The sequence below is a fragment of the Tamandua tetradactyla genome, chromosome 5 (genome assembly GCF_023851605.1).
Source record: "Tamandua tetradactyla isolate mTamTet1 chromosome 5, mTamTet1.pri, whole genome shotgun sequence".
Lineage (NCBI taxonomy): Eukaryota > Metazoa > Chordata > Mammalia > Pilosa > Myrmecophagidae > Tamandua > Tamandua tetradactyla.
The window spans coordinates 88,420,315-88,431,428 of record NC_135331.1 but is presented as its reverse complement, the minus strand read 5'-3'; the positions used below and the strand labels follow the sequence as shown (position 1 = coordinate 88,431,428).

General features: G+C 36.8%; 1 pseudogene; it reads left to right on the top strand.

The window, feature by feature from the left end:
• The first annotated feature begins 3,269 nt into the window (after window positions 1–3,269).
• Window positions 3,270–7,785, top strand: LOC143683225 (serine/arginine-rich splicing factor 3 pseudogene; annotated as a pseudogene).
• Window positions 7,786–11,114: the final 3,329 nt, after the last annotated feature.

Here is an 11,114-nt window from a genome sequence, read left to right as displayed (position 1 = left end):
CTCGTAGCCGGTTCAGCCGTTCCAGACTGGGGTACACTGTGTGTCTGGTCTCTGTTGTGGCTCTGGGAGCTGTTCTGTACTGTTTCTAGTTATTTAGTAGTTGTTCTGGAGGAGGAACTAAGACGCGCGCACCTTACTAAGCTGCCATCTTCTCCGGAAGTCTCTATTAAAAATAATTTTAAATTATGTTTTAAAAAAAATTCATTATTTATTGTCATTTTAATCTATCAAAAAACATGATGATTTGTAAAGTTTCTGGTTGCAATTTTGTATGTCTAGTTATTTGCATTTATTTTAAATTTTTGGAAAGAAAATATTAGAATCTTGGACTATATATCTTTCATGGTAGAAAACTGATACACAGAAGATTTCAATGAAGAATCAAAAGCAAGCCACAATACTGTCAACTAAGTATTTACAAATATCTTAATTAAAAAATATTTTGACACTATTTAGATTTTAGAACCATAAGATTCTCTTTTTTTATTGTGAGAAATAACATATATACAAAAAAAGCAATAAATTTCAAAGCATACTGCACCATTAGCTGTAGAACAGATTTCAGAATCTGGTATGGGTTACAGTTTCACAATTTTCGTTTTTCTTCTAGCTGTTCAAAGTCACTGGAGACTAAAAGAAATAACAGTATAATCATACTTATTTATTAAACCCTACCTTCTCTGCATAACTCCACCATCTCTTTTGATCTTTCTCTCAATCTTTAAGGTTATTTGGGCTAAGCTCATTCTAATTTTTTCATGTTGGAAGGGACTGTTGATAATATGGGATAGGGGGATAGAACTAGTTGAAGTTCTGGAGAGGCTGGGCCCTCTGGAGAACCATTAATTTTCATGACTATTATAGTATTATAATGTATTGTAGACTTTCAGCGCACATCATCACTTTTGCCATAATTCTTGTTTTGGTTAAATTTTATTTTTTGCCATGTAATGTTTCTGTATTCATTCATTTTATGCTTCCTTTTAACATTTTTCTATTCTCTCTGTTTTTAAAATAAAAGAATTCTGTTTTATTGCATTTGTATAGAGCATATGGCAAAATTTTTTAATCTGTTGTGATTTTTTAGACTTTTAATTTTGCATTTATATCATCCGTATTTTTTTTGCGACACCCATATTTCTTATCTTTTTTATTATGTTTACTTTGAGAGACTTTATTTCTTATTGAATCTCTCATCTTTTTACCTGGAACAAAATTTAATTATTTTACCCACTGTGATAAAACTATACAGTTTACTGTATTTGATTCTATGGCTGTTTTTTTTTTAAGATTATAAAAGTACAGCATTAAACACATTTATGTGATAGAAAGAAAAATACTTTCTCTTGTAGGAAAATTAATTAGAAGAATGTTGCTTCTGTTTTTGTTTTCCTATGCACCTTTAGATATTTAAAAATGTAATCAATGTTCATATACTGTATCATTATACTTTATTACTGTTAATAAAGTAATCTCAGACATATAGCACCAAATAATCATTATATTTTAAAATTATATATCATTTATATTTATTTTTATTTATTGTCAGTGGTTTTATTTTATATCACATGAAATTGTGTATGTTACCTATTGTCTGAATTAATTCAATATATGTAATATATGAAATATTATATAATTTATGAAATATAATTTAATATATGAAATATTAATTTCACCATTGCATAAAATTATCATAAGTCCCAAACACTCCACCTCTGGCTTGGATAAATAGGGCACTCTGTTAAAAGTTTTCATTGAGTTACATTTTCATGTTACATGTTCATCTCTCATTAAAAGATAATAAAGTATATGACTATTATTTTAGTTTTCTGGCTACTCAAGGATATTACATGCAATGGTTGGCTTAAACAATGGAAATGTTTTGGCTCACAGCTTTGATAATAGTAGTCCAAAATCAAGGTATCATCAAAGTGATGCTTTTTTCCAGAAGTGGGCCCTAGATAGTGGGCATTCTAGGGCTGGCTGCAGGTGAGCTTGGTCCTTAGTTTTTCTCTCACATGTCAATGCACTTGGCAGCCTCTTCTGGTGTCTCCTTTCTCTCCCAGGTGTCACTGATGTTCGGCTTCTGATCGCTGCCCCGGTCTTTCTCTCTCTCTCTGACTTTCCTCGCAAGGCCTTCAGAAATAGGATTAAGACCCACCCTGATGCAGCTGGGACACACCTTAACTAACACCTAAAGTAACCTCATCAAAAGATCCTATTTACAGAGTTCCCACACACAGGAATGGATTAAGTTTAAGAACATGGTTTTCTTGGGTACATAGCTCCAAATCACCAAAACCATTTACATGTGTTTCTATTACTTCTAGAAAAATAGCTCTGTGATTCTTCAATATTTGTTTATTATTCATTATGGCCATAATATAGACGCAGGAATTTTAAAATTAAAGATATAAAAATTGAGGTATATAAAAAAAAGTTAAAAAAAATTGAGGTATATACATTCAATGGCATAGATGTCAACCATACAAAGAAATTAAGTACTGATAGCTGCTACAACTTGGGTGAACTTTGAAAACATTATGCTGCGAATCAGTCAGACACAAAAAGCCACATACTGTTTGGTTCCTTTTATATGAGATATCCAGAACAGGCAAACCCACAGAGACAGAAAGATTAATGTTGGTGGGGAAAGAGGTAGGGGAATGGGGAGTGATTACTTAATGGGGATGGTGTGCTTTTCTGGGGTGACAAAATGTTTTGAAACCAGAAAGAAGTGATAGTTGCACAACACTGTGAATGCACTAAGTGCCCCTGAATGGTACACTTTGAAAGAGTTAATCTACCTTGCTAAAAAACACCTTGTCACTTGAAGAACAAATATGCTTGCCTTGATAAGAGAAAGTTCATAATCCATCATATTTTCCTCTTTTACTTGGTCCCAGAAATTTCAGACCTAAAGCTAAGACATAAAAACACTATACTTAAATAATCTTTGGCTTTTATTACTTAATTAATACTTATTAATATGTTCCTTCTAATTTTTTCTATACACTTTTTTAATGGTGGTTCAATCATAAAAATATATGCTCATTAATAACTCAAGCTATTACGGAATTTACAAATCCTTTTAATAATCTTCCCCAGAGATAGGTGAGCGTAATAGTGGGAGAGAATATCCTTCCTAGTATTGTATACATGCCCTTATAAATCCTTCCCCTAAGCCTGAAGTATTTATTTATTTGGGCGGGGGTGGTGGGGGAGGGCGGGTGGTGCCTGGTCCGGGGAATTCAACCTAGGTTTCCAGCATGAAAGGTAAGCATTCTACCTCTGAACTACCCGAGCACCCCAGCCTGAAGTATTTTAAACAGTAATTTAAATCTTTAGTTTGCCTCTCACAAGATAAAATATATTTAATTCATGACACGAAGCAAAACTCCATTTATGCTATTTTTCTCATTTTCTTTCATTCAACAGTGTGTAAGAGACTCATTTTCCAATGTCTTCTCCCTACCATGGAAGGTTTTTGCGTCTGTACGCTTCCTTCCTCTCCCCACTGTCTTCATTACGTAGCCTGGTTCCGCTTCTCGCGCTAAATCCTCTCTGCAGTCTCTGCTTGCTTCTCTGTTACCAAATCGAGAAGCCTGGTTTTCAATCACTCCGCAGAAGCCCTAGCGGGTGGGGGCCGGGGGAAGGGGCAGGTGGAAGAGGAGGCAAGCCACTTTCTCTTCCAAAGACACTCAGGATTTCCTGCTGTGCCTCTGAAATAAAAGGCAGCTGGAGCACTAGAAAAGGCTACATCTGAGATCAAGGCTCCCGCCTTTTTCCTGTGAAATTCACAACTCCATACAATTAGGCAAGCAACTTTAGTTTTCTACAATGCCACATTGATTAGTATTACAAGGATACTGAAACTCAGATCTATTTAGTTATTTAGATAGAGGGAGTGACCCTGGGCCAGACTCAGTTGTTTCACAGCTGAAACTCTTAAAGTAAAAACAAAAAGAAAAAAGCCTGTTTCTGAATATTTCAGCAAGTTAGACTATTTGAGGAAGTAGATTGACTCATAAAAGGAGTTACTTTATCTCTCCAAAACCAGTTTTAAAAGACTAATACAAAAACAAAAATAAAAAAACATAAAAAGAGTAATACATTTTAACTTCATTTTTTGTACTGAAGTGTTCTGACACAAAGATATTTGGATGTTCTTTTATATTTTTGCAGCTTAATATTCTACCATTTTATTCTCCAAAGAGTAAATGATAAATTATGATAGGGTATTAACTAGTAATGTGTATGTTATCCATTATTTGAGGGTCAAGCAAATATACTTTTATGTATCATACTTGAGGCAGTAGTAGAGGTTTAAGAAAAGGAAACTGTTATATCTATATTTAAGCTTTTGTCTCTCAATTGGTATTCACATTGGTTAAAGTCGTTGGTTTTTATTTTTTCTTCTCTTTATTCTAGCATTAAGGGAGGAGTCCACAGAAATATGGAAAACAGACAGGAAATACTATATTTGAATGATGTGAATATTACCATTTCTTTTTTTTCCTTCTACAAGTTTGGAAGTTCTGCACTATTTCTATTATTTTGGTGAACACTCTAGAAATGACAGCATCGGTACCTAACTGATCAAAGTCCAGAGTGAATCAGCGTAATACCGGGATCTGTATTACAGGTGCTTCAGCACGTTATACCTTCCTCGCAATTTATTAGTAGTGTTGTTTAGAATTTAGATACATACTATTTTAAACCTCCACAGCAAAACAACTGTTATTTTTTTATACAGTTGATACATTTTAGAATGAGCCACATGTTGAACACTTTGGTTTTCTTTCTCATTTTATCTCAGACTTTCCATCTGGGAAAAGTTTTCTTCTGCCTCAATATATCTTTCAGAATTTTCTTTGATAAAAGTGTGTTAGTGGCAAATTATCTTGATACTTGTTCATCCGAAAACATTTTCCTTTCACATCTTTCTTGAAACATATATTGACTGGGTATAGAATTCTAAATGGGCATTTATTTTCCTTAATCAAAAAGACCAGTACATTACTTCTGGCTTCCATTTTTGCTGCTGAAAGTCAGCAATTAGTTTAATTTTCCTTCTTACAAAGTAACTACCTGTGGTAGTTAGATTCAATTGTCAGCTTGGCCAGGTGAAGGCACCTAGTTCTGTTGCTGTGGACATGAGTCAACGGTCGGTGAACCTCATCTGTTGCTGATTTGCATCTGCAGTCTGCTAGGAGGTGTGCCTGCTGCAATGAATGACGTTTGACTTAATTGGCTGGTGCTTAAATGAGAGAGCACAACGTAGCACAGCCCAAGCAGCTCAGCATACCTCATCTCAGCACTGGCAGCTCAGCCCAGGCCTTTGGAGATGCAGAAAGAAATCACCCCAGGGAAAGTTGTTGGAACCCAGAGGCCTGGAGAGAAGACCAGCAGAGACCATCCTGTGCCTTCCCACGTAAGAAAGAACCTCATATGAAAGTTAGCTGCCTTTCCTCTGAAGAACTAACAAAATGAATCCCTTTTATTAAAAACCAATCCGTCTCTGGTGTGTTGCATTCCAGCAGCTAGTAAACTAGAACACTGCCTTTCCTCTACTCTGGCTGCTTTTAGGATATTCTCTTTGTCTTCAATATTCTATGGTTTCACTATGATACTGGCTTGTTTTCCCTTTGTTTACACTGCTTGAAGTATTTTAGTCTTCTTGAAATATGTGAATTACTGTTCCATTAGTTCTGGAATCTACTTTCAGAGAGTAGCCTGAGTCACCCAGGGCTCACAAAGCATCCATCAACCTCTTCCAGTAGCTTGGACAAGCACCTGGTTCACTGCCCTCTATGGTACAGGCTCAGTTCTTACTAAAGGGGCCAACTGACTTCTTACCAGCTAATGGCTACCACAGGCAACTCTGCACGTTCCATACAATGGTGGTTGCTTGTGAATGAAGGATGGATACACACATGCTTTCCGTGGCACTGGAATGGCTCGGGGGCTGTGTGTAGGGGATTGTGCTGTAATGATTAATGGTAACAAAATTGCCTTGGAGTTGGATGGCTGCTCTTTTCATGTTTGCCACATCTGCTACAGTGAAATATCAGAACAGGTTGACCTAGTGAATTTTGAGCAGCATAATTACATAAACATTATGCATGATCTCCAGAGCTACATCTTTAAGATGCAGATTAGCTGGGAACATATATTGAAGCTGATGCTAACAGACAATTCTCAATTTCACACTTTCCATAAGAGCTGGGAACCAGGAAACTTCCTGATGTACTTATATAGAAGGTTTTCTTTGTTTAAAATTTCTACTGTGGTAACAAATATACAACACAAATTTTCCCATTTTATCCACTTCCATGGGTACAATTCAGGGATATTAATTATATTTACAATATTGTACTACCATCACCACCATCCATTTCCAAACTCCATTATTCAGCTGTAGAAAAGAATGAAGTTCCTAAGTCTGCTACAAAATGAATGAGACTTGAATATATTAAGCTGTGTAAAATACCCTGATACAAAAGAAAAAATAGTGTTTAATTTCATGTATATGAAATATCTAGAATAAGCAAATACATAGAGACAGAAAGTAGATTATAGGGTACCAGGGTTGGGATGGGGCAAAGGAGAGTTTTTACTTCAAAAAATGTTATTTTGATAATGTCTGATAACCTAAGTGTCCTGGCTTGACTCTGTTATATACCCCAGAAAAGCCTGTGTTTTTTTAATCCAATCTTGTGGGGGCAGACATATTGTTAGGTGAGACCCTTTGATTCGGTTGTTTCCATGGACATGTGACCTGTCCCCCCATTCAAGTTGGGTCTTAACCCACTTGCTGGAGCCCTTTAAGAGAGCTGAGAGAAGCTAAGAGAGAAATGAAACACTCCAGCAGAAGCCAGAAGGACCCACAGGAGCTGAGTCATTTTGAAACCACCCTAAGAGATGGGCCAGCAGACATCACAATGTGTCTTCCCATGTGACAGAGGTACCTGGATGCCAGAAGCCTTACTTCAGTGAAGCTGTGTTTGTAACCAGACAAAAGGTGTGGATTCTTTTGTCCTACCTGCTCAATAACCAATTGCTGAGACAGCAGGGTTTCAAAGAGAGGAAGGGTTTATTACTAGGAGATGGCCTAGAGGCCCAAAATCTGTCTCCCGGAACTTTGGTAATTCTGATAGTTTTACAAAAGTTGGGCAGTGTTGGCCATTTCATAGAGTCGGACAGAAGAGAGCATCTGTGAGAACCAGGCTGAAGGGGCGCGGGAAGTTTAAGCTTGTGGGTTTGACCCTCCGTATTTTAACCAAGATCTAGAACTGCATCGTGATTCTTGTCCATTGGACTGAAGGTTTATGTAGGTAATCTGGGAAACAATGGCAACAAGACTGAATTTGAATGGGCTTTTTGATATTATGGACCCCTCTGAAGTGTATGGGTTGCTAGAAACCTTCCCGGCTTTGCTTTTGTTGAATTTGAAGATCCCTGAGATGCAGCTGATGCTGTCTGAAAACTAGGTGGAAGGACACTATGTGGCTTCCGCTTAAGAGTGGAACTGTCGAATGGTGAAAAAAGTAGTTGCAATCAAGGTTCTCCTCCCTCTTGGGTTGTCATCCTCGAGATGATTATTGTAGAAGGAGTCCTCCTCCTCGCCGCAGATCTCCAAGGAGAAGCTTCTCCTGCAGCCGGAGCATGTCCCTTTCCAGAGATAGGAGAAGAGAAAGATCACTGCCTTGGGAAGGAAATCACAAGCCGTCTGGATCCTTCTCTAGGTCTCATAGCCCTTCTAGGTCAAATGAAAGGAAATAGAAGGTCAGTTTGCAAGAGGAGTGGTATACAGAAAATAACTTCATTTGATGGGAGTATGTACAGAAAATTCAAGTTTTGTTTGAGACTTCATAAGCTTGGTGCATTTTTAAGATGGTTTAGCTGTTCAACTTTATCATCTCTTGTAACAGTGACACATATGAAAATGTAATTCTCTATGGTTTGAAGTTGATCATACGAGGTATATTGTAATACCAAGAATTTGTTACTTTACAATGTTCCCTTAAGGAAAATTGAATTTGCTTTGAGTTTTTAATCTCACATAGACTAATAACAAACCTCTATATTCTGCCCAGCCAAAGTGTGATTTTTAATACTACGGAAACAAAACTGGCAAAAATTAAGGTCTTTAATTTTGTCTGTAGCTGGGATGTAGTATGCAATTGTGGTTGAACAAGCAGTCTTTAGAAACCACTGTGAACACCAGCCAGCTGGTAAAGAATGAAAGCTGCACCATTAAATTAGGTCAGAGGTTGTGGAAGATCCAACTAGTCTTTGCACTGGACAGAACTGCCCAGTGGGTGTAGCCGCTGATGTTTCAAGAAAGTTACTTTTGTTTTAGGTCATAAGTTCCTTATGTCATTGGTGTGTATGAATGTATAGCTGTTTAATAACATCCTTTATTTGGAAATTTGAGACTATTCCAAGATATCTGTCCTGCCAGTGTAATGGTACATTGTAGAGCTGAATTTTGAGTTACTATGCAAGATTTTTTTCTCATGCTGTCATTTGTAATATGTTTTGTGAGAATCCTTGGGATTAAAGTTTTGGTTACAAGATGTTCTTTAACTTGAAAGTCTGAAAGCCTGTTTTTCCTTGCAAATCTGTGAGCTTGGTAACAAGTCCAGATATAACATTCCTATTGGAAGCCATACTTATGTTTTCTCTTGTACAGTGCTTTTGAAGTAATAAAATATTAGCATAATTATGTAATATAGTCAGTTGAATCCACTGTTACCAAAGTTCTTGTCCCATGGAAAGTAATTGGTTACACAATTCTTATTTTAAAAGAAATAAATGAAGCACTATGGATTTAATCTTTTGAAATGAAGGAAATTTTTGGTTGTCACTGAAATGATAGTGAGTAATCCATTTCTTAGGAGTAGAAGCCAGTTGAAAGTCCATGACAGAAACCAGCATTTTGAAGTATAGCAATCCGAGTACCTTGTAACCAAAGTAAGTAACCCATAAAAAAGGTTTTTATCATTAGCATGAAACTTTTTCAAAATTAAAAAACATTGCTTTCCATTTATATAACTTAAGATATTGCATGGGAATTCTAAACTGATTTATCAATCCATCATGATGTAAAGTTTACAATATGGTTCAAACGTAAGAGTGCAGAATTCATGAATAATATGGAGGCATGCATAACCTTTCTCTTAGAAATTGGGGAGGAGTGGTAATATTTCACATTTTTGTGCAATTAGATTAAATCATAATGCAATAACAACAAAAAAGATGGGCAATGTTTAGGATAATTAGCACAATAACCCCACATGAAGTAATTAGAAGTGATCTAATTATTGAGCATTTGCAGACTGATTACATGATTAGTCACAGAATGTATGTAAGAAAATGGCAAAATGAGGTACAGGTGACTTGTAGGTTAAAGTCTAAGCTAAGCATATGTCAGATGGTCTCATTTTGGTTAGATCCAGTCTTGGTTATCAAGATAACTTTGGACTTGGGGTAGGTTAACTCGGGACTGACTCAAGACCCTATATCAATAAACACTAGGGGCTGTCTTTAGTGGTTACAAGACTGTAAAGTTGAAAAACTGGATAACTGGGTACAAATGAAGGTTAGTCACAAGGTTTTTACAATCTCAGGGGCAGAAGATAAGGACTATCAGTCATTATCAGAGATCAAGGCAGCTGGATTACAATTTAGAGATTTCAGTTATTTCCCTCTGACTATTCCAATATACCAGAAAACAAAAAGGAATATCTATATAATGATTCAGTAATCAAAATCATCCCTTAAATCCTGATTTTTCAGTTACAGTATCCTCTTATTGATGCCTTCATTTGGACATTTTCACAGTCTTAGAACTGTAAACTTTTAGCCTAATAAATCCTCTTTGTAAAAGCCAATCCATTACTGGTATATTGCATTCTGGTAGCTTTAGCAAACAGAAACACTAAGGAATTCTTCATTGCTACCCTACTGTCAAGGTTAGAAATCTTTTTGTGCATGTGAATATGCAAGATTGAAGATAATATTCAGATATGTTTAGGGGTAATGGTGTACCAAACAAGGATGCTTTCATCTTTATGATCAGAGTATGTGGCAAGTTGATATTTATTCTATGTTGAACCTGCGCAGTGACCACTAGCAGGCACCATATATACACATGCCAGCAACTTGCTTTTTTACGGAACTCAATGTATCTCTGCACAAAGAATAAAGTTTCACCAAGCTATCTGATGTTTTGCAATTACTATTTTCACTGAACTCCATAGCAAGTCAAATGTAATGCTGGGAGGTTTCCCAGTTTGCAGGGTGTAAGATTTCAAATCTTGGAGGCCCAATGCTGAGAGGACTATCAGTTTGGACTGTATGATATCGTTTTGAATATGATATCATTCTGAATAAGTGCCATTTCCTTATTTAATTATCTGGCAAATTTGTATGGGGCCAAATTTGTACAACCTTCCAACACTTCTGGATTAGGAAACCTATGGGCAGTTTGAATATATCTCTTTACTTCCTGTGGTAGTTAGATTCAGTTGTCAACTTGGCCAGGTGAAGGTACCTAGTTCTGTTGCTATGGACATGAGCCAATGGTACATGAACCTCATCTGTTGCTGATTACGTCTGCAGTTGGCTAGGAGGCCTGCCTACTGCAATGAATGACATTTGACTTAATTGGCTGGTGCTTAAATGAGAGAGCGCAATGCAGCACAGCCCAAGCAGCTCAGCATACCTCATCTCAGCACTCGCAGCTCAGCCCAGGCCTTTGGGCATGTAGAAAGAAGTCACCCTGGGGAAAGTTGTTGGAACACAGAGGCCTGGAGAGAAGGCCAGCAGAGATCACCCTGTGCCTTCCAATGTAAGAAAGAACCTCAGTGGAAAGTTAGCTGCCTTTCCTCTGAAGAAATAACAAAATAAACCCCCTTTTATTAAAAGCCAATCCATCTCTGGTGTGTTGCATCTGGCAGCTAGCAAACTAGAACACTTCCCAAGAAGTATAATATTTAGATTTCATAGGTGATGCTACAACAGTGATCTCTCAAAAGTGGGCCAAAGATTCCTGTATTCCACAAATTTCTTCCAACATTTGTGGCCTCACTGACCATTTGTCACCC